The 20,845-nt window shown below is 40.7% G+C and overlaps 1 protein-coding gene across 1 annotated transcript in view; it reads right to left on the bottom strand.

Annotated features, from left to right (window-relative positions):
• Positions 1-10,275: 10,275 nt before the first annotated feature.
• Positions 10,276-20,845, bottom strand: part of stpg2 (sperm-tail PG-rich repeat containing 2) — a 288,221-nt gene continuing 277,651 nt past the window's right edge. Inside the window, exon 14 of the mRNA XM_034033821.2 lies at positions 10,276-11,410. The gene's annotated coding sequence lies outside the window, so the exon portion shown is untranslated. The remainder of the gene's footprint in view (positions 11,411-20,845) is intronic.

The raw sequence follows: 20,845 nt of genomic DNA, 5'->3' as shown, positions 1-20,845 counted from the left end.
CATTTTATTTGGTGTACATATATTATATTTTAACAGTTTTTAACAAAATTAATAAAAAAGGAGTGGGGGTGATTGTGGTGGTGTGGGGGTTACAATTAGGTTTTATAAAAAAATATTTATAATGTTTCGCTCCTCAGTTTTGTCTTTTGTCAGTGTCTTCAGTTCTGTCAAAAGAGTTTTATTTTCCCAGTGGCATTTAGTGTTTGTTGCTCGGCAACCAAAAGCCACTGTACCTGCAGCTGTGACGTAACAACGGACCGCCCACTGACTTTACCCTGCCGCGTTTGGTGTGAACAGTACTGCAGTGCAGCGCATAAGCAGGCGGCATGCGCGCCGTGTCCGATGTGAACCCCCCTTAAAGTCGATTTTACAACCAGCTCAAAAGGGGGGTAAATCCCCATCGATATGCATGAATATTTGATGAAATACTTTTTGAGATACAGAGTGGCGATAAAAACAGCTGTTTTAAAAAAAAAAAAAGAAAAATTAAGACGCTTTTGTATACACCTGTATCTCAGAAAGTACTGCCAATTAAGGAACCACACTTGGCATACACATAGTCCCGGGACTGTAGATGTGCAACGGGGTATTTATATTTTCGGGGGGGTGGGGGGGTCCTTGTTTTACCGAAATTTAACCATAAAGATAAGGGTCTGACGTCACTTCTGTCTGACGTCAGTGCTTGGCAGCGTTGCTTTCGACCGTTCCATTTCACTGAATAGGGAGACATTGAATAGCCTATAATTCAGCACACACGGGTCAGATCTGTGTTTCTGTCTGGATAAAACTGGTAATCAGTGATAATAATTAGTGTTTGTGCCTTCAGTACTGGGGAAACTAATAATAATTTGTTAAATAAGGAAACACGTTTTTCTGTTGTTTCTGTCAAAGTTGTAATTTGCTTTGTTAAAGTAATGATCTGACTGACAGCTTTACATGGCCCGGCTTGAACAAAACTCTTATTCGTCGAGGAACACATTGATTCACATAAAATAAATACATACTGCCTGCTGGATATGAAAAAAGAAAGAAGTCTGTCATACTTATAAACACAATACTGTAAATGGTTATGATCTTGTATACCGTAGGTTCTAAAAAAAAAAAAAAGTTTTGCCAAATAGAATAAAATACAAATGCGTACTATTATATGTATGCGTGTTATATATTCCATATTTAAGCACATACATTAAACACTTTCTGCTGTTTGTTTACTGTATATCACTGCCAAAGGAAGTTTGAGATTTTTTAAATTAACAGCGCGCGCTGGTCCACGAAGTTGTTCTTCAGCTGCTACAGAATGTTTATCTTGAAAGAGACCTTCTTCACAACGCGAAGTCATTTACTGTCAGGTGGGTAAAAGCTATTAATCATTTGTGTTGATTTAAGAAACCCCTGAAATAAGGATGTATCAGACAGCAGTAGAACATCCACGAGCAAAATAAAAAGTTATTTAACTTTTGTTAATGAAATGGGTCAATAACAATATATTTTTTAGAAAGTATAAGACATGACTGATGACGATAATCAATCCGCCTGAAATTGAGAACATAAATAAATTAATACGACTCAAAGCGAGTAGTCTAAAGCTGGTAAAAAAAAACATTACAATATTACAACTTTAGTAATATTCATATCGTAATTGTTTATGTGTACAACTCGTCAACACAGTACAGTACAGAATTCTATTTATTACATTCCGAGTAAACTTTTGGGCAATTCAATTTAGAAATGCATGTAACCTGTTATTGTTATTATTTCATTTTTAATAAATACTCTTAGTATATCACAGATTATTATATACATTTTCAGATATCCAAATCACTATACAGAATTCTATTTATTACATTTCAGAAACCTTTTTTTCCTTTGGTGGTTGATCCAAATATATCCTATCTAATTCAGGTAAGAACTGACAAGACTTGAAAGATGTGCCTGACAGATAGAAGAGAGAAGCAGCAACGGCAAATCCAATATGGCATCAAGACCTTAAATTGCACTTAACACATCCATCTGCCTAAAAACCTGCAGGATTCTTACATGATCTTTCTAGAGAGAGTGGACAGAGCCACACAACATGAAGAATAACTGCTCCCCAGCAGTACTGTTCAAATAATGTCACCAGCTCTTCAGCCTCAGGTACAGCCCTTGCTTTCCCCACCTTTCCAGCCTCAGATAGAGCTATTGCTGTCCCCACCTCTCCAACCTCAAGTACAGTCCTTGCTGTCGCCATATCTGCAGCCTCTCTGGGAGCCATTGCTTTCCCCGCCTCTCCAGCCTCAGGTACAGCCATTGCTGCTTCCACGTCCTCAGCCTCAGGTACAGTCCTTGCTGTCCCCACCTCTGTAGCCTCCAGGGCAGCCGTTGTTGTTCCAACCTCTCCAGCCTCAGGTACAGTCCTTGCTATCCCCACCTCTCCAACCTCAGGTACAGTCCTTGCTGTCCCCACCTCTCCAGCCACCAGGGCAGCCGTTGCTGTCCCCACCTCTCCAGCCTCCAGGGACAGTCTTTGCTTTCCCCCCTCCTAGCCTCAGGGGCAGGGATTAACAACATTTGATTTTGCATCATAAACCTGGCTTTTAAAAAAAATCTTTACATACTTCTTGTTGGTTGTTTGATTTTCCAAGATGCCTTCTGCAAAACTATGGAAATTCAATTGCAAAAACTTTGTTAAGCGTTAAGGTTTGTTTCCAAATGTCCAAAAGGTTTGGAAATTGCAAGTTAAGGTAGCCACGCAACCTTAACTCTGCACCCTTATGAGTATGTTTCCTGTCACACTTGACATCACATATGACATCATCAATGACATGGGCAATGACATCACTAAGCACATGACAAATTCTCACCGAAGACTGGCCATACGGAAGTCATTGTGATTGGTAACGTGCATTTTTTCAGTACCAAACAATAATAATGAGAAACGTCTTCGAATTCAATTAGATAACTAATTTTGTTTCATGTGTTGTAATAAAGACACGACAAGCTGTTTGTGTACAGAACCATGTTGAACCCCGTGACAACACACAGGCCAAAGGTAAAACAGTAACTAGCATGCATAGCGTAATGTGGTATAACAATAAGCCACAAGGTGGCGTAGTTTACATAATAACTTTACAACATTTCCCTTTTTATATAGGTCCAGTTTCCTTAATTGCTCTATAAGTGAGACCCAAGCAAGAGTGAATTGACCAATCGATTACATCACTCGTTTTGATTACTATTAGTATTATTCATAAATACTTTGACAAATTGAGTCTGTCTGGTGTTCTTAACTGTCTTCCACTGCGAGAGAAGACAGGGATCTTGTCCGCAGGGAGCTGTTTCACTCCAGATGTGGTGCTGCACTTTCCTCTGGTTGGTGTGCTTGGCCCTGAAACACCAACCGGTGTGCTAACTTGCTTGAAGTTCTCATCCTCGTAGCTCTCTGGAACAACAGCTGCATACTCTCCCCTTTCCTTACTTGGTCTAGCAATACTGGGGTTTGGGAGCACCTCCGTTGGGTTGTGTGCAGGCAGTCCATAGCCTTGTGCAGCTGGTTGTTCTGGCACTTGCAGATCCACACGATTACAGCGGTAAAGGCTACCCTCCACATCCACAAGATAAGAGCGAGGCGCAACCCTCTGTACACAGGTACCCAGCCTCGCGTGCCTGCCTGTAGCATGCTTCTCCGCCAATGTGGCTTAAGTGTATGCTTGTCAGCATCTCTGGTCTTAATGATTTTGGAATGAAGACCCTCTGCCCTTTGTACAGTATGCCATTCTGAATGCTTATTTCATCCCTAAATGTCCAGTATTCTCTCACAAGGACTGACACGTCTTCCTTTAAGTCTGGCCAACCAGCCAAGACTGCCGACTTTAGCGCTTGCAAACTTTCATCAATCGCTGTATGCTGTCTTATCTGGAGCAACCACTGGTCCGTGACGTTTAAATAGTCAGCTTAGTTAATCTGCGCTATGTCATACTGCTCCTGCTGCACACTGCAAACTGTGTGTCGCTCCTGCTCAGCATTGGACATGCCATCTGCTGCTGTTGCTCTGCTGAGTGTGTCACTGATGTACATCTCAGGGCCAGGTTTATAGACAACATTGAGGCTGTAGTTCTGTAATGTGAGCAGCATGCTTTGAAGGTGCTTGGGTGCGCTCAGGAGAGGCTTCTTGAAAATAGATATCAATGGCGTATGGTCAGTTTCTGCAGTGATCACGTCGCGGCCATAGAGATAGTGATGGAAGCGCTGGCAGGCAAACGCTATGCTCAGACATTCCTTTTCAACCTGAGCATAGCCTTGCTCAGTCGGGGTCAGCGCCCTAGATGCAAATGCAACAGGCTGGCCTTCTTGTATTAGGCAGCATCCAAGCCCACTTTTGCTTGAATCACTCTGAATAGTGACAGGTTTTGTAACATCATAATACTGCAGCACAGGCGTAGCTGTGACCAAGCGTTTGATGTCCTGCACTGCACTGTCGTGCTTCGGAAGCCAGTGCCAAACTGCATCCTTGTCCAGAAGCCTTCTTAAGGGCTCACAAATCTCTGATAGGCGTGGCATGAATTTTGCCAGGTAGGTGACAAACCCAATGAAGCGATGAACCGATTTCACATCTGTCGGCTGTGGCATCTCCCGTATGGCTCTGATCTTCTCAGGCTCAGCTTTCAGACCCTCTGAGGACAGAATGTGGCCATGGAAGCGAACCTCTTTAACCTTAAATTGCAGTTTCTTCAAACTAAGCCTCAGTTTTACTTGCCTGCAGCGATCCATCAGTGCCAGCAGTTTGCTGTCATGATCGCGCTATGCTTCCTCATCTGTATCCCCACAGCCAACCACGAGGATGTCATCAGCTATCGGCTCAATTCCACAGAGCCCAGCTAGGAGCTCATGTTGTTGACGTTGATACACCTCTGGTGCTACAGAAACTCCAAAAGGCAGTTTGAGCCACCTCTTCTGGCCCCAGGGGGTCCAGAAAGTTGTCATGTAGCTTTTCTCGTCATCTAATTTACACTGCAAAAATGCATCTAGTGTCACTTGGCAGGAGTCGGGTCCCAGGTGCTAATTTCATTTTGTCTCTCAGGCTCATTACATCACATGTTGCCCCAGAATCAAGCTGACAGGTTTGGAACATTTTATTTAATTTTAAAGTGACAAACCATTTCTTTCCTTTGGACTGCACAGCACCAATGCATTCACTGCTATAAATTCCTTCAGCATTACATGGATCTTCATCATCTGAAGATGTGCTGTCTAAGGTGTGCAGCTTCCTTGTTGGTGTTCGTCTTTTACTTGACAGGCATACTCTAGCAAAATTATTTGTGCCCCCACAAGACCTGCATGTCTTCCCATAAGCTGGACACTGCTCTTTCACTCATTGGTGTGCATTACCACAGTACTTACATATTGAGTTGGTTGCAGGTGTGCTGAGCAGGTGGCTATTTTGCTGTGATTTGGTCCCATGGCCAGCCCTGATATGCTGCTGCTGTACTGCAGTATTGACACTGTCGATCTGCTGCCTGTCCTGCTCCATGGCTTTCATGCGTTTGTCGGTGAGCTCCGCTGTGCGGCACATTTCAATAGCTGTGTTCAAGGTTAAGCCCCGTTCTCGTAGGAGACGACTATGCGTGCTCTCACTTGCTATGCCAATAACAATTTTGTCCCGAATTAACTCATCCCTCAGAGCGCCATATTCACATGTTGCTGCTTCTTCTCTCAGTCGCGTAACAAAGTTGTCAAACGATTCTCCTTCATCTTGTTTGCAGCAGCCAAACACATATCTTTCATAAATCACATTTTTAGCGGGTCTGAAGTAGACTTCTAATGCATTTAGTATGGCTGTAACATCCTTTTGCTGCTCCAATGAGAGATTATGTTTATAAACATGCCGGCATTCGCTGCCCATCACCCTTCTCAGAGTAGCCGCTTGCACTTCTGCAGACTTCTCATCCAAGCCTATTGCTAAAGAATAATCTTCAAATTCCGCTATGAAATTTTCCCAGTTGCTGCTCCAATCGCTGCTCATTTTCATTCCCTCGGGGGCGGAATGCTGTTGGCAGTCGCCATGATGTTTATCGCTTGCCTCTCTGGGCTTCCAATCAGCAGTACTGCAAATTCTACAAACAACACAGTCCTTGGCTGCTACTCACAAGTCCATGCGGTCACCGTGCTCTGAAAGCGCTGTCCTTTAAACAAGTGGCTTTATTTTGTGTCTAGCCACTTCTGACACCATAATTTATCAGAGATCAGAGATTTAGACAAGGAAGCAACACGCCACTCTTGTGTACAATACAATTGTGTATCTACCAAACAAACAGTAAACTGGATATTTTCAAACAGGAAATGGAACATTTCTAGAATCGAGCAGAACCTTCAGGTTTTCAGCGAAAGCTGGCCAGGCATGGATGTAAGCTTCAACAACTGCGCAGTGGCGCAATGGACTAAGGCCGTGTGCTCTTCAAGGACGTCATGTTGCAAGTTCAAACAATGGTAATTTTTTTTTCTTGCGATATGTGCTGTTTTAAAACATAAATAAATTATTTAATATAAATGGTGTGGATATCAAACTGCTTGCATTCCCTGGTTTATTTTGTCGTTGACCAACATGATTGGTAGATGTCCAGTTATTTAGCTTTTCTGTTTGAAAATCGCTACACACCCTTAAAAAGTAAAAGGAAGCAGAAGTAGTAGTTTCAAACATATTTTTCTAACTTGTATGAGGAACTACCGTTCCTCTCAATATACAGTGCCTTGCATAAGTATTCACCCCCCCTTGGACATTTTCACATTTTGTAGTGTTACAACCTGGTATTAAAATGGATTTAATTGGGATTTTTACCATTTGATTTACACAACATACTTAACACTTTGAAGGTGCAAAATATTTTTTATTGTGACACAAAAGTTAATTAAACAAAAAAAAAGACATTTGTTGGTTGCATAAGTATTCACCCCAAGTCAATACTTGGTAGAAGCACCTTTGGCAGCAATTACAGCTGTGAGTCTTTTTGGGTAAGTCTCTACCAGCTTCTGGATCCTGGATCCTGCGATTTTTGTCCATTCTTCTTGGCAAAATTGCTCAAGCTCTGTCAAGTTGGATGGGGACCGTTGGTGAACAGCAATTTTCAAGTCTTGCCACATATTCTCAATTGGATTGAGGTCTGGGCTTTGACTGGGCCATTCTAAGACATTCAGGTTCTTGTTTTTAAACCACTCCAGTGTAGCTTTGGCTGTGTGCTTAGGGTCATTGTCCTGCTGGAAGGTGAACCTCCGCCCTAGTCCCAGGTCTCTTGCAGACTGAAACAGGTTTTCTTCTAGAATTTCCCTGTATTTGGCTCCATCCATCTTGCCCTCAATCCTGACTAGTTTCCCAGTTCCTGCCAATGAAAAGCATCCCCATAACATGATGCTGCCACCACCATTGTTCACCGTGGGGATGGTGTTCTCAGGGTGATGAACAGTGTTGGCTTTGTGCCACACATAGCGTTTTGCTCTAAGGCCAAAAAGTTCAATTTTGGTCTCATCAGACCAGAGAACCTTTTTTCACATGTTTGTTGTGTCTCCCATATGCCTTTTGGCAAAATCCAAACGGGATCTGATATGGGTTTTTTCAGCAATGGCTTTCTTCTCGCCACTCTTCCATAAAGCCCAGCTTTGTGGAGCGTCCGGATTATAGTTTTCTCCCATCTCAGCTGTGGATCTCTCCAGCTCCTTCAGAGTTACCATTGGCCTCTTGGTTGCTTCTCTGACTAATGCCCTCCTTACCTGGTCACTGAGTTTTGGTGGATGGCCTTCTCTAGGCAGAGTTGCGGTTGTCCCATATTCTTTCCATTTTTTAATAATGGATTTAACGGCGCTCCAGGGGATGTTCAAAGTTTGGGATATTTTTTTTTATAACAAAACCCTGATTGGTGCTTCTCCAGAACTTTGTCCCGGACTTGTTTTGATAGCTCCTTGGTATTCATGATGCTGTTTGTTTAGATATGCTCTCTAACAAACTCTGGGGCCTTCCAGAAACAGGTGTATTTAATCTGAGATCATGTGACACTTTAATTGCAAACAGTGACATCTGAAGGCAATTGGTTGCACCAGAGTTTATTTAGGGGTGTCACAGCAAAGGGGGTGAATACTTATGCAATCAAGAATTTTCCGTTTTTTATTTGTAAATAATTTTGAAAAATATGTAGATTTTTTTCCCCACTTCGACATTGGACTATTTTGTGTAGATCAGTAACAAAAAATCCTAATTAAATCCATTTTAATTCCATATTGTAACACAATAAAATGTGGAAAAGTTCAAGGGGAGTGAATACTTTTGAGAGCCACTGTAATTGGGCATATATATTAATTAACCCTTTGCGGTTCAGCGCGTCTCAGGCGCGTCAGGTCCAATTTATTTTCACACGCGCAGTTTATTTTTTCACAATAAAACAGGTTTAAAAGGCACTGCATATCAACAGGACACTCAGTACCGCTGTATTTTCACATACCTCTTCATAGTAGTGCATACCGATAAATCATCTCCTGATCACTCATTTTATCACCAAACTCCTCAATAATGCGATCCAAGTCATTATTGTATTACTATAACATCTCAAAAAAGCTCTGCAAATGTCTGTGATATTCTTTGAACACTGGATGCAGAAGCAGCTATCTTGTTTGTTTATGTCCGTGTTATCTCTGTAGTGCCGGGGCTGTAGTATTTCTCAGATACTCAGTGTTTTCAAAAGTCCCAGAATAAATTATAATAATTAGGTGAGTGTTTACAGCATATGGCTTGTTTTGGTTACAGCACAAAACAAGCAATGGGGAACAAAAAGATTGGTCCAATCAGAGGGGTACTTAGCTTCAAATGCTACACTAATTATTTTTAGTTGTATTATTATGTGCATGGAGGTTTGGTGGTCCAGTGGTTAAAAAAAAGGGCTTGTTACCAGGAGGTTCCAGGTTTAATCCCAGCTCAGCGACTGACTCACGGTGTGTGACCCTGAGCAAGTAACTTAATCTCCTTGTGCTCCGTCCTTCGGATGAAATGTAAAACTGAGGTCCTATTGCAAGTGACTCTGCAGCAGCAGTTGTGATGCATAGTTCACCCCCAAGTCTCTGTAAGTCACTTTGGATAATAATAATAATAATGAGATGGTGCTTTAATATAACTTTGACGGTGGATGTAATTTGGGTTGCCTTTCTGTATTGGTAGCAACTGTCCACCATGTCTTCAGATATCCCTGCAGAGCAGTTGAGAATGTAGCTTTGTGATGTTTGCAATTATTGTGGGGGTGTGATAGAGAGAGAAAGGATCGATGCTGTAAATCTCCCTCCCGATTAGAAAGGGCGCTGTGTAAGGTAAGCTGCCTCCTAGATCTGCCTCGGTGGTAGGTGGAAACAAGAAGGTAACCATATTAGGAGGGGCGCGTAGCAGCAAGTACTCAGGACGATTCCATTGCAGTCAGCTGCGGGGCAGCCCTCTATTGGAGAAACCAGGCGACGTGTTGATTGCAGGGAGGAGTTTTCTGGGTACAAAGGGGGAGCAGCTACGTCAGTATCTCCCCTTGCGAGACAATAATTGACTGGCCGGAGCTGGTGTATGTTTGTTTGTTTTGTTACGTGTTTGTGTGTTTTCGTAGAGGAGCAGGAGGATGGGAGGCTGTCGCTACCGAGCCAGCACTAACCCCAGAGCACGCCCCTCATCGCACAGCACAACACAGCGCACGCACCACAGTCCCCTTTGGAGAGAGCACAGTTTCGTGCACGGAGGATTGTGGTTAAGCAGTGTCTTTTTGTTTGTTATTTTTGGAACGTGGACCTTGTTTTGTTTTGCCCTGATTACCATCGCTGGTATCAGGGTGTATTATTTTCCTGTTTGGATTATTTTTGTGGATATTTCTGTTCTTGTGTGGATTATTAAATTACTTGTTTTGGGAGAATAAGTTTGGACATTGGCAGTCTTTTGCACCACATCATTCATCCTGTCACAGGGAGTCAGCTACATACATGAATAACATAGTGTCTTTATCTTAGTAATCATTAGCAGCAGTATCTGGTGAATACCAACTTAGTATTGAAAGCAATACAAATGGAAACTCAATCCATAGTTAGAGGGCATTGGTGCTGGCACTTACTAACAAAGAAACACTCTTTCCTTGGTGCTGATAATGGATTAAAATTAACAGAAAATGCATTTTATGTATGTATTTTTCAAGGAAATACCATGTTTATAAAATTAAATTGAAAAACAAAAATAATAACTGTTATTATAGGTTTAAATAAAAAAAAAAGTGCTTTGTTACTACACATCTCTTTAATTTAGTTGTTTTCAACAACAAAAAATACAATCAGTTTTTCAAATACTGTGTGATATAGGTTAAAAAGCTACATTTGGACAGAAAGAATAACTAGTGCAGGATCTAACATTCCATCAATAAAACATTAATATCCACTCAATGCTTCTTTAGAATAGAATTAAAAAAAACAACAACTTACACTTAAACTCGGTTACCCCCCTTAACCCAAACAGTCCTAAATTATATCTGGTTAGTAATGAAAATAATATTGAGATGTGGTTTGACACTAGTGCATCATGTCTACAACATTTCAAAGTGATGACAACAAAGCATATTTTCAATTATAATTCAAGAGATCACATTGAGGCTAGATGCAAGGTATTGAGGGCAGCCACAATATGTCAGTCTAGAGCCTCTGTGGGGATTTTCCTTTAGAATAGAATGTGATATTAAGGACTTGGGTTTCCTTTCCTGCTTACCAAGTTTTCGTAACCATTGAGCTGCCTAGTCATTTTCCCACTATGCCAGGGTCTTGCTATGAATCTAATAAAGCTTCTGGGGAGGGAAATCATTTTGGCAAAGAGCTGTTTAGGAGCTTTTATACTCCAACTTGTATACTCTCCTTGAAAGAATTTAATTGATACCTGCAAGCCGTTTATGTATTTCAATCACAACTGATAAATGTGTTAACAGTAAAATTGATTTAATTAACCTTTTTTTCTGTGAAAGAACTAAATTGGCTTTTAAATCAGCCAAGCCTTCATTTTTCATTTACAAGCAGGACATACAAACGCGACTGCAACATGTTAATAAGTGATTAATCTTTATTAAAACTATAATGAAAAATAAAGTATTTTATGCTGGACATACTTTATTGCAATCATTATGCATAACTATTTACATGAAGATTAATCGCTTGTGCTTTTAAATAAAAAAGTAGGACTTGTGATTTAAAAGCCCGTAAATTAAATCAATTTTACTATTACCGCGTTTCTTAGTTGTGATTGAGAAAAACATATGGCTTAACTGGTATCAATTACATTTTTAAAGGAGGAGTTGAAAAGTTGGAAGAAAAGGCAGAAGTGTAAAATAAATCTTGACAAAAATAACATAGTAGGTATAACTTTTAATGCAGTCCATTCTTGAAAAATCTAAAAAAAAAAAAAGAGAAAAAACACCAAGTTAATATTCTTTATCCAAATTAAAATAATTTAATTAAATCTTAAAAACTTGAGATTAGTTTAGAGTGAATCTTTACTGTTATCAAACTACAAATAGCTCTTAAACTCTTCAGCATCTAGAGTAAATGGTCATTCTGTGTCAAATCAACCAAACATTCCAGTTTGATCACCTTCAAGTTGCACTATATCATCCAGGAATATATATATATATATATTAGATCTCTTGACATGGGCCATTTCATTCCATCGGATGTGAGGATTGCCACTCTACTATGCCCAAATGGTTTGGAATTTTTGTCTGACGTTTCAGGGTACAAAGGAACTGGCCCAGAATCGTGCCTTTGGCTGGCTTGGTGAAAAAATAAGTTATATGGAATTGAAATGTTGGGTTCTGAGCATGCTCAGTACAGCTCTTCAATTTAGATGTTTGGTCATGACAAAAGATGTCGTTATATATGTTTTCTTTATATTTCCTGTGAAAACTGAAAAAACAACCGGTGGTCACCGGCGGGTCCTCGGAAAAGGTTTGTCCGAGAAAGAGAGCGCTGGGCAGGATTGAGATATGTGCCTTACATTTTATTTTTTAAAATTTGGAATCTGCAATTATTTTTTCTAATTTTCTCCCCAATTTGGAAAGCCCAATATATATTTTTTTTTTAAACCCGGCTCACTGCTGCCACCACCCCAACCGGGCGGCGCGCGTTCAATTGTGCTCTGCCCCCTGGGAACTCCCATCCACGGTCGGTAGTGAAATAGCCTGGACTTGGAACGGTGATCTCCGGGCTATAAGGAGCACCCTGCACTCCACACGGAGTTCCTTTACTGGATGCGCTACTCAGGAGCCCCATGTCCCTTACATTTTAATCGCTGGTATCACGGCCAAAAAGTAGCGAAAGTGTGTTTTTTAAACCAGCCAAAAACCAACACTTACATTTAAGACTAAAATATATATAACAATTGATCTGCTTTGCAAAGTTTATCCAAAGCAACTTACAGGCGTTATAGGGCAATACACGGTTACAGTGCAAGCACCACTGTTTCTTCTCTGATAAGATCAAACGCGGTAGGTCCAGGGTGAAAAAAATGTCGGCTGATAGTCTTTTAAAAAATAAATTTAAAAACAAACCAAAAAAAATGTACTGATACAGTTCTTAAATTGAAAAAAATACTTTTTATATCTCCTTATTTCACAATCAAACAAGAAAACCGGTCAAATGCATACGAGTGTCAATCATGTGTAAGAATCCCCACATTAACCAGTCCTGAGGCAAGAAGTAGGCAGGTTCACCATTTTCTTGAGCCAGATTTGCTGAACCCAAGAGTAAGCATGTGTGTGATTTGTAATTTTTATTGAATGCAGAGCAGGGGTAGGGTGTGATATACTATACAGGGCATTGTGGTGATTGAAGTTCTGCACGGGTTGACCTCCATCGAAAGGAATTAAAAAAAAAAAAAACATGCACGATAAAAATAGCCAAACTGCTAAGACCATATTTACCCACTAACTTTTTGAGAACATATTTATAGCTAGAAAACCTGTAAATATTGTATTATAGAACACAAAAAGTAAAAGTGGCTATATTTGTAAACTTGATTAAAACACGTCACAGCTGTATATATGTTAAACACTGACAGAGGTTTACATATATTACACATTATTTGTTTTTCTTCACATATTCACACAAAGTGTTTAGCGATCTTAGCCCCACCCCGTGCCGGCGACACAATTTACTGGGCCCTGGTGCAAGACTGTGTAGTAAACCCCCCCCCCGCGCCAAAAAAATAAACACAGCGCTGCAGCAGCACAACCCATAGGCGCCAAGTTTTTTAATTCCCCTATAAATATAAAACCACAAAAACACCAAATGCAAAATAAACAAATATGCCAAATAAATGTGCAAACAAATATCAAATCCCCAAGTAAAATCAAACGATGTGAACAATTCCTGGGTCTCCAGTACATGCAGGCAGTGGTGGGTTTGCACTTTGTTGTCTAGTTACAGTGCAAAAGGCACATTCAATAATTAATAACGCTAACCGAAACACAAGGTGTATAAAATAAGAAATGACATTCCAAAAATAAAATGTTGATTTAAATAGAAGGGAAGGTTAGTAATCATTGATAAATAACCAAATAAACAGTAAGTAAACAACAGCAATAGGTAATAAACAGTAATCAGCGCTCGCTCACATCCTCGGCCAGACTGGCGTATTCATAAACCAGAGAGTTCCCGACAGCTTGCAGCAATACCTATAAACAGTAATTATTTAAAGCAGTAGAAAACAACATGAGCGATTCTTTAAAATGAAAAACATACCTCAGGTAAGCTGTTAATGTGCATACAAGTTGGAGAAGTCTCGCACAGCTCACCCGACAATTTACCGAACATGAATGTCTACAAACAGCAGTGCTGGAGTCCTGGCAGAACGCACCAGAACGGAGTTACTGCACTTTTTTTTGGTAGCCGGAACAGAGTTATTTTTTCGAAAATAAAAACAATCTTTTCCAGCAAACTATTTTCAAATTTGACCACACACATGTGAAAATGTATCAAAGAATATCACCGTCGCCTCGTTCTGGACGTTGAGACAGCAAACTGACCCTGAGTGCGGTTAGACAGTCAACCTCTTTGGGTGCTCACTGGAAAAGACAGTAACTGTGCAGATTGTACAGTATGTGGATGTTTGTTATAAAAGTCATGAAGACTTTTTAAATTTATATATGTTTGAAACACTAGTCTTACCATATATTAAAGTTAAGAAAAGTACAATTTATTTTGGGTTCGTGACCAGACCACAGATTTTATATACACAATATTTAGAAATTACAAAAGCAAATGTAAAAAGAAAAACCATAAGAAAATATTAATGTATTTAACTGTTACTCATATTGTGGGAAGGGGATGTCATTTTTGTTTCTATGCTAGTATGTGCTGACTGTGATTTACACTTACAGTCGCTTCAAGTTCAAGTTCTTATCTGCATGTGCCTGGTCTGGGGTTTTGTGCCTAATTGTTGGGAGCTGCCTGTAGCTCTTTGCCTAGACATGTTATATAATCTTCAGTTTTTTTTTTATTCACTAAAAAAGTTTTACGTTGTATGAAGAGATAAGACAGTTAAAATAGTAAATTAATTGATTGAGAAGAAATGCAAGTTACAAATTACAGGTGGAACCCGAGTTATCTTCATTTGGAATTTAAACTTGTACAGAAGCTGTTCAGAAAGATGTGATACTGTATTATCGCTGATTTAATTTCAAACGTCATAAACTGTCAATCTTCGTTGTTGTTTTGGGTTAAATATCCACACAAATGTAAGCGCAAAACAGGACCACCAGCACTCTGGAATACAGCCTGCTGTTTTGAGATTAGTATTGAAACTTGTTCAATTCAGTTTATAGTTTTTCCTATTTTTAACGTTTTTAAAAAAATGTGAAAGCAATGAATTGATGTACATACAAATAAAACAGCAGTGCTTCACTTGTTTGACTCAGTTTTACATTTATTATACTTGTAAATAACCCTTCAACCGCTGTCAGATGTGCTTTGCAGAATGACGTTTTTGGGGCTATCAGAAAAATTCTCATTTTTAAATAAACCTTTTTTTGTAAACATCTGAACGCTAATTAATACAAACCATTGCTATGTTCCCCAGCTGTTCAGATGAACGGGCTAGCGTTTCCATTTTTATAGCTTCTTAATTAGTGATTGCAAAAAGGGAGCTACAACCTGCATTCCGCGTGGTCCTAGTGTCCCTCCATTCTACAAGTTCATCAACATCCTATCAAAATCCTAGGGGGGACTGAGCACCCTTTTTAAAATTCCGGCGGGGGCTGGGGACCCCAAGCTCCCCCATAGTCCACACCTATGGCACAACCTGAAGGAAATCTTTTGAAAATAAACACATCAGTAGCAAAATCTGAACCGATCAAAAGCGTATTCTTTTTCAACAAAACATATTCTAACATTATTTTAAGATGACTGAACAAGACAGTAATCAATCAAGTAACAGTATATCCAAACATTTTAATAAGTCAATCTCATTAATAACTCGATTGTTAATATTGAAACATATTAATAGCTTCAGATTAGTCACACAATGTATTAATCATAGGCATCAATTGGATTTTTAAATGAATGTTATCAAGTACAAAAGTTAGTACGAAAACGTTGTAACAAACTTCCTAGTGTAACTAACCACTAAACACTAAGGCCATCAGCGTATACTGCTCTATAATGAAACATTCACTATTCAGCAAGTAGGGTACAGCCTTACAGCATTAAAGAGGGATGTAAAGGGACCAGTAGAATATACTTAAGCAGGGACTATTGTAAGTAATCTTAGGATGTATATCAGTATAGACAAAATAAATCAGTATATCAGCACCACACTGTATCAAACACTTGCACAGCAGAGACACCCTATGCATAAAGTGTAAATTATTTTAACCAAAGATCATCAGTAATGTGTATTCACGTAATCAAACCCAACAGGTTACCAAGATACAGACATTCCCCATGGAACAAAAAAAAAAAAAAACTATACATAAATATATACATGCACCCACCTTTGCAAGTAGGTATGTATATATACACGCATGCACCACGTCAATCAAAACAAATAAAAAAAAAAAGTTAAATATAATTTCAATCCGAAAAACCAAAGCATCCAATAAATAAAGAAAAACTCTCTTCAAAGAAAACGGAATGGCCATTCAAAAAATATATAATCCAATAGCAGTCTGTAAAACAAAAAAGGTTTGGTCTCACCCAGATGTATTTGCAGTGCACTATAGATTGCGGTGCATGTAGATTCTTACCAAAATAGAATACAGCTGACAAAAGATAGACATGCAGGTTAACACAGATTAACAGTATGTTTGCTCACGGTGACTACCGGAAGTTCTAACTAAAGCCAGAACGGCAAGCCACCTCATTACCTGTCTACTTTCCTTTTTGAACTAGCAGGCAACAGGCAAAGGGAAAGAGAGCACTGCCTCCAAACTACAGATAGCAGAAGGGGTAAAAATACAAAACTGCGTAGCAGCAAAGACATATAGAGATGTACTAAAAACCATAACTATATGACAACTAATTGGATAGAACTAACGTGGCCAGGCTTACTGCCATTCATTTAAGAATAAGGCATGTGTTGCACTTATTGCAGCACATATGGGGCAGCTCTGGTTAGTATTTTCAAAGCTAATAAACCCTAAATAAGCAAATAACGTTTTAACATCACAAAGACTCAACTACAAAGTAAAAATAAATAAATAAATAAATACACAAAGTATATATTGAAATGTTTATATTTATGGTTGTAATTCAAGTTGCTAGTGGAGATATAACTATACACAGTACTATATACATATTGAACACATTTTCAGATAGTATAATGCTTTTAGAATAGTGTGTTTCTTAAAGTTCATTTAACAACAAAAAAACAGGAACCTATTCCGTTTTTTTTTTTTTTTTGTTGTAGTTTTTTTTATAAGTAACTTTGCCCACAATTATATGGTTTAAAAAAAAAAAAAAAAAAATAATTAAAAAAGAGACAAACTCACTCACTGTACAGCGCTAATGCAAAATGGCTACAGGAAAGCGAAAGCGAGTTGTGCTTACAATTGAAAAAAGTTGGAAATACTTTCACTTCTGGAAAAGGTAATTACCAGGGATAAAATACCACAATCTTTTGGAATTGTAAAGAGCACTGTGACTGATGTTAAAAAGTCTGCCTCAGCGATTTAAAAGTTTGCAGTCTTTGATAGTAGGGGTGGGATTTTTGAGATCTATTGTTGCTCGAGACAAGTACTTGAGCATTACAAGTAGAGAAGCTGGAAGCTTTAATCAGTTCATACATCAGGAAATGGTTGGGAGTTCCACGCTGCCTCAGCAGAGTGGGACTTTATGGTAAAGGAATACTGCAGCTACCAGTCTCTGCTCTAACCGAGGAGTTTAAGTGCGCCAAGGTCAGACTGGAAATGACATTAGTAGAGTCACGCGATAAATGCGTAAGGGAGGCAGCACCTGTGTTGAAAACTGGAAGAAAGTGGGCGGCAAAGAAAGCTGTGGAAGATGCAAAGGCTGCCCTTCGAATTGGTGATATCATGGGGCAAGTTCAGCATGGAAGAGGGGGTCTTGGTTTCAGTTCAACTCCTCCTACATGGCACAAGGCGGCCCCAGCTCAAAGAAGGAAGCTGGTAGTCAACGAGGTGCAAAAGCAGGAGGAGAGGATGAGGTGTATAAAGGCCATTTCCCAGGCCAAACAGGGAGAATGGATGAGATGGGAGAGTGTGGAACAACGCAAGATTGGCTGGCAAGACCTATGGTCAATGGAACAGAGTAGGATCAGTTTCCTCATCAGGTCAACATATGATGTTCTCCCATCACCACAGAACCTAAACCTCTGGGTAGGAGACGATCCCTCATGTCCTTTGTGTTCATCACCTGCAACATTAAGGCACATTTTGACAGGATGTAAGGTGGCTCTTAGCCAAGGACGGTTTACTTGGCGCCATGACCAGGTGCTGCGATGTTTGGCCTTAGCATTGGAAGACAAGCGTAACATGACCAATAAGTTGCCACCTGTTCCATCAAAACATTACACACAAAAGACAACATTCCTCCGCCCAGGAGAGCAACCACCAAGAAAAGGTGTTAAAACCAATCCTCGCCCAGGACAACTGGAAGCTGCTAGAGACTGGAATATGCTGGCAGATGTTGGTCAACGGCTTATTTTTCCACCTGAGATTGCCACCACTAACCTTCGACCAGATATTGTCTTGTGGTCTGGATCAGCACGCCTTGTTCACCTGGTAGAGTTAACAGTGCCATGGGAGGACGCTGTAGATGAGGCGTATGAGAGGAAGAAACTGCGGTATGCTCAACTAGCCACTGAAGCGGAACAGCGAGGATGGAGAGTTCGGGTTTACCCAGTGGAAGTGGGTTGTCGAGGATTTGTGGCACATTCTACAACCCGGTTTCTCAGAGACGTCGGATTCAGTGGCCAAGAGTTGCGTCGCACAGTGAAGAACTTATCTGAAGCAGCAGAGAGGAGCAGCAACTGGCTGTGGTTGAGACGGAAAGATTCTGGCTGGGGACAGGTAAGTAAGCTGGGCTGAGTTGAGTGGGGGACGGAGGGGGGTGATGCTGGGACGCCAGAATCACCGTCGAGCCCTCTTGAGGTGTCGTGGGCTAGTCGACGAAACACTGAGGATGGAAGGTGCCCACTTGAAAACCCCAGAGATGTACCCTACTTAGCTCAATCCAGACGGTTGTCATGCTGATGCGCTGGGGAGGCCGCACTTTGGTTGATCCCCGGAGCCAGCATCGCAGCCGTTGTGTGTGCTGATGCGCCAGGGAGGCAAAATAAGCTGATCCCTGGAGCCAGCATTACACTTCAGCCATTAACACCAGACAGAAGGATATCTACATCATCATATGGAAGGAAACGTAAATGGATGGAGACGCATATGGATCACATTAGTTTACTGTAAAGCTACGTCTTAGTTGGTGCTTATCTTGGCGAGAGCCGAGTTCAAATCAGCATGAAGTTTTAACATCTACTCTCGTGTAATGGAAATCATGAAGATCTGGATACGTCCAGTGACTGCTGTGAATAGTGCAGCTGGCAACAAGGGAAAGACCTTGTGACAGCCTGGAGAGACAGCTGACAGGAGGAAAGAGACCCCATTGGGGCTGGTAAGGGTTAGCTACCCTTGTCGGCAGTATCCAGCTCTGTGTTTACAGGATGCTGGAGACACCCGCCCAAGGCTTCTAAGAAATTAAAGAGAAAAATACCCCAGAGTCTGCGAGAGCGGGGGCGGAAGATGACTCAACGTTGGACAACACGGTTAACGAATTAGGAACGGAAACGGATATGAGTATGGAGAGTACTTCACAAAAGACTAGTTCAAGATCTGCAGTTAACAAAGACATGGAACTCCAGGTTTGTGTCTGCGGCTGGAGCAAGGCGACAACGGTCAGGGGTTTGAAGATTCATCAAGGGAGAATGAAATGCTTGAGGGAGAAGGGACAAGGGCCTCGCATTGATCAGTACTTCTTACGAAGTCAGTCAAGTCAGTCGAATGAAATCCAGCGACAGGAAGCAAACCACAGTTCGCAGGATATCAGCACCCCTGTCATAGATGTGAGGAGGACTTGCATGGACACAGTTAGTGATGAACCTAATGATCCTTGTGAACCCGGTCAGACAAACCAGCATAAGAGAGAAAAGAACCTCAACGGGCACAAGCCTGGAGTTAAATGGCCAAGAGCATGTGAGAAAACTGCATGGGACACAGTAAACACAGATCTCTGCGTTGCATTGGAAAGATTAAGTGGAACAGTTGAAAAGAAGCTGGATAAATTTGGGGACATCATCTACGCATATGGAAGTGAGAGGTTTGGAGTTGAAAAAAGGAAGGAAAAAGTACAAACTATTCCTGGAAAGTCTAGACGGCAGCAGGAGATTGAACGCTTAGTTAGAGAAAGGAGACAGCTGAGGAACCAATGGAGAAGAGCAGAACAAAGTCAGAAGGAGGGACTCAATCTCTTACAAAGGGTCATAAAAGATAAGCTTGCAACATTGCGCAGAGCTGAGCGCCTACGGAAACGCTACAAAAAGAAGGAGCGTGCGAGAGCTAACTTTTATAAAGACCCATTCAAATTTGTAAAGAAGTTATTCACCAGTGAGAAGAATGGCACACTAAAAGCATCTAAGGTTGAGCTGGAGAGATATTTGGAGGAAACACATACAGATTCAAAAAGGCAGGAGCCTATGTCAATTCCGTCAGACATCCCACCTATCAATCCACCAGAATACCAAATGGAGGACTGTGCACCTAAGTGGAAAGAAATAGAGCAAGCTGTGAAAAAAGCAAGGGCTTCATCATCTCCAGGGCCTAATGGAGTTCCGTACAGAGTGTACAAGAGTGCTTCAGGAGTTCTACGAATTCTGTGGAAATTGATGAAAGTGGCATGGGAAAAACAGGTTGTACCAAGAGCATGGCGCCGAGCAGGTGGAGTCTTTATACCTAAAGAAAAAGATTCTACAAGCATCAGTCAGTTTCGTCCCATTTCCCTATTAAACGTAGAAGGCAAGATTTTCTTCAGCATTATTGCTCAGAGATTGTCAGCTTACCTATTAAAGAACTGCTTCATTGACACTTCAATACAAAAAGCGGGCATTCCAGGTTTCCCAGGTTGCTTAGAACACATCAATGTGATCTGGCAACAAATTCAATCAGCTAAAAAGGAGAGGAAGGAGCTCCATGTGACATTCCTGGATTTGGCTAATGCATATGGTTCAGTGCCACATGAACTACTTTGGGCAGCATTTGATTTTTTCAGTGTACCGATGACAATAACAAATTTAGTGAAAGCCTATTTTGGAGATTTGCAATTC

The sequence above is a fragment of the Acipenser ruthenus genome, chromosome 1 (assembly GCF_902713425.1).
Source record: "Acipenser ruthenus chromosome 1, fAciRut3.2 maternal haplotype, whole genome shotgun sequence".
Taxonomy (NCBI): domain Eukaryota; kingdom Metazoa; phylum Chordata; class Actinopteri; order Acipenseriformes; family Acipenseridae; genus Acipenser; species Acipenser ruthenus.
This window is presented reverse-complemented; position numbering and strand designations above follow the sequence as displayed.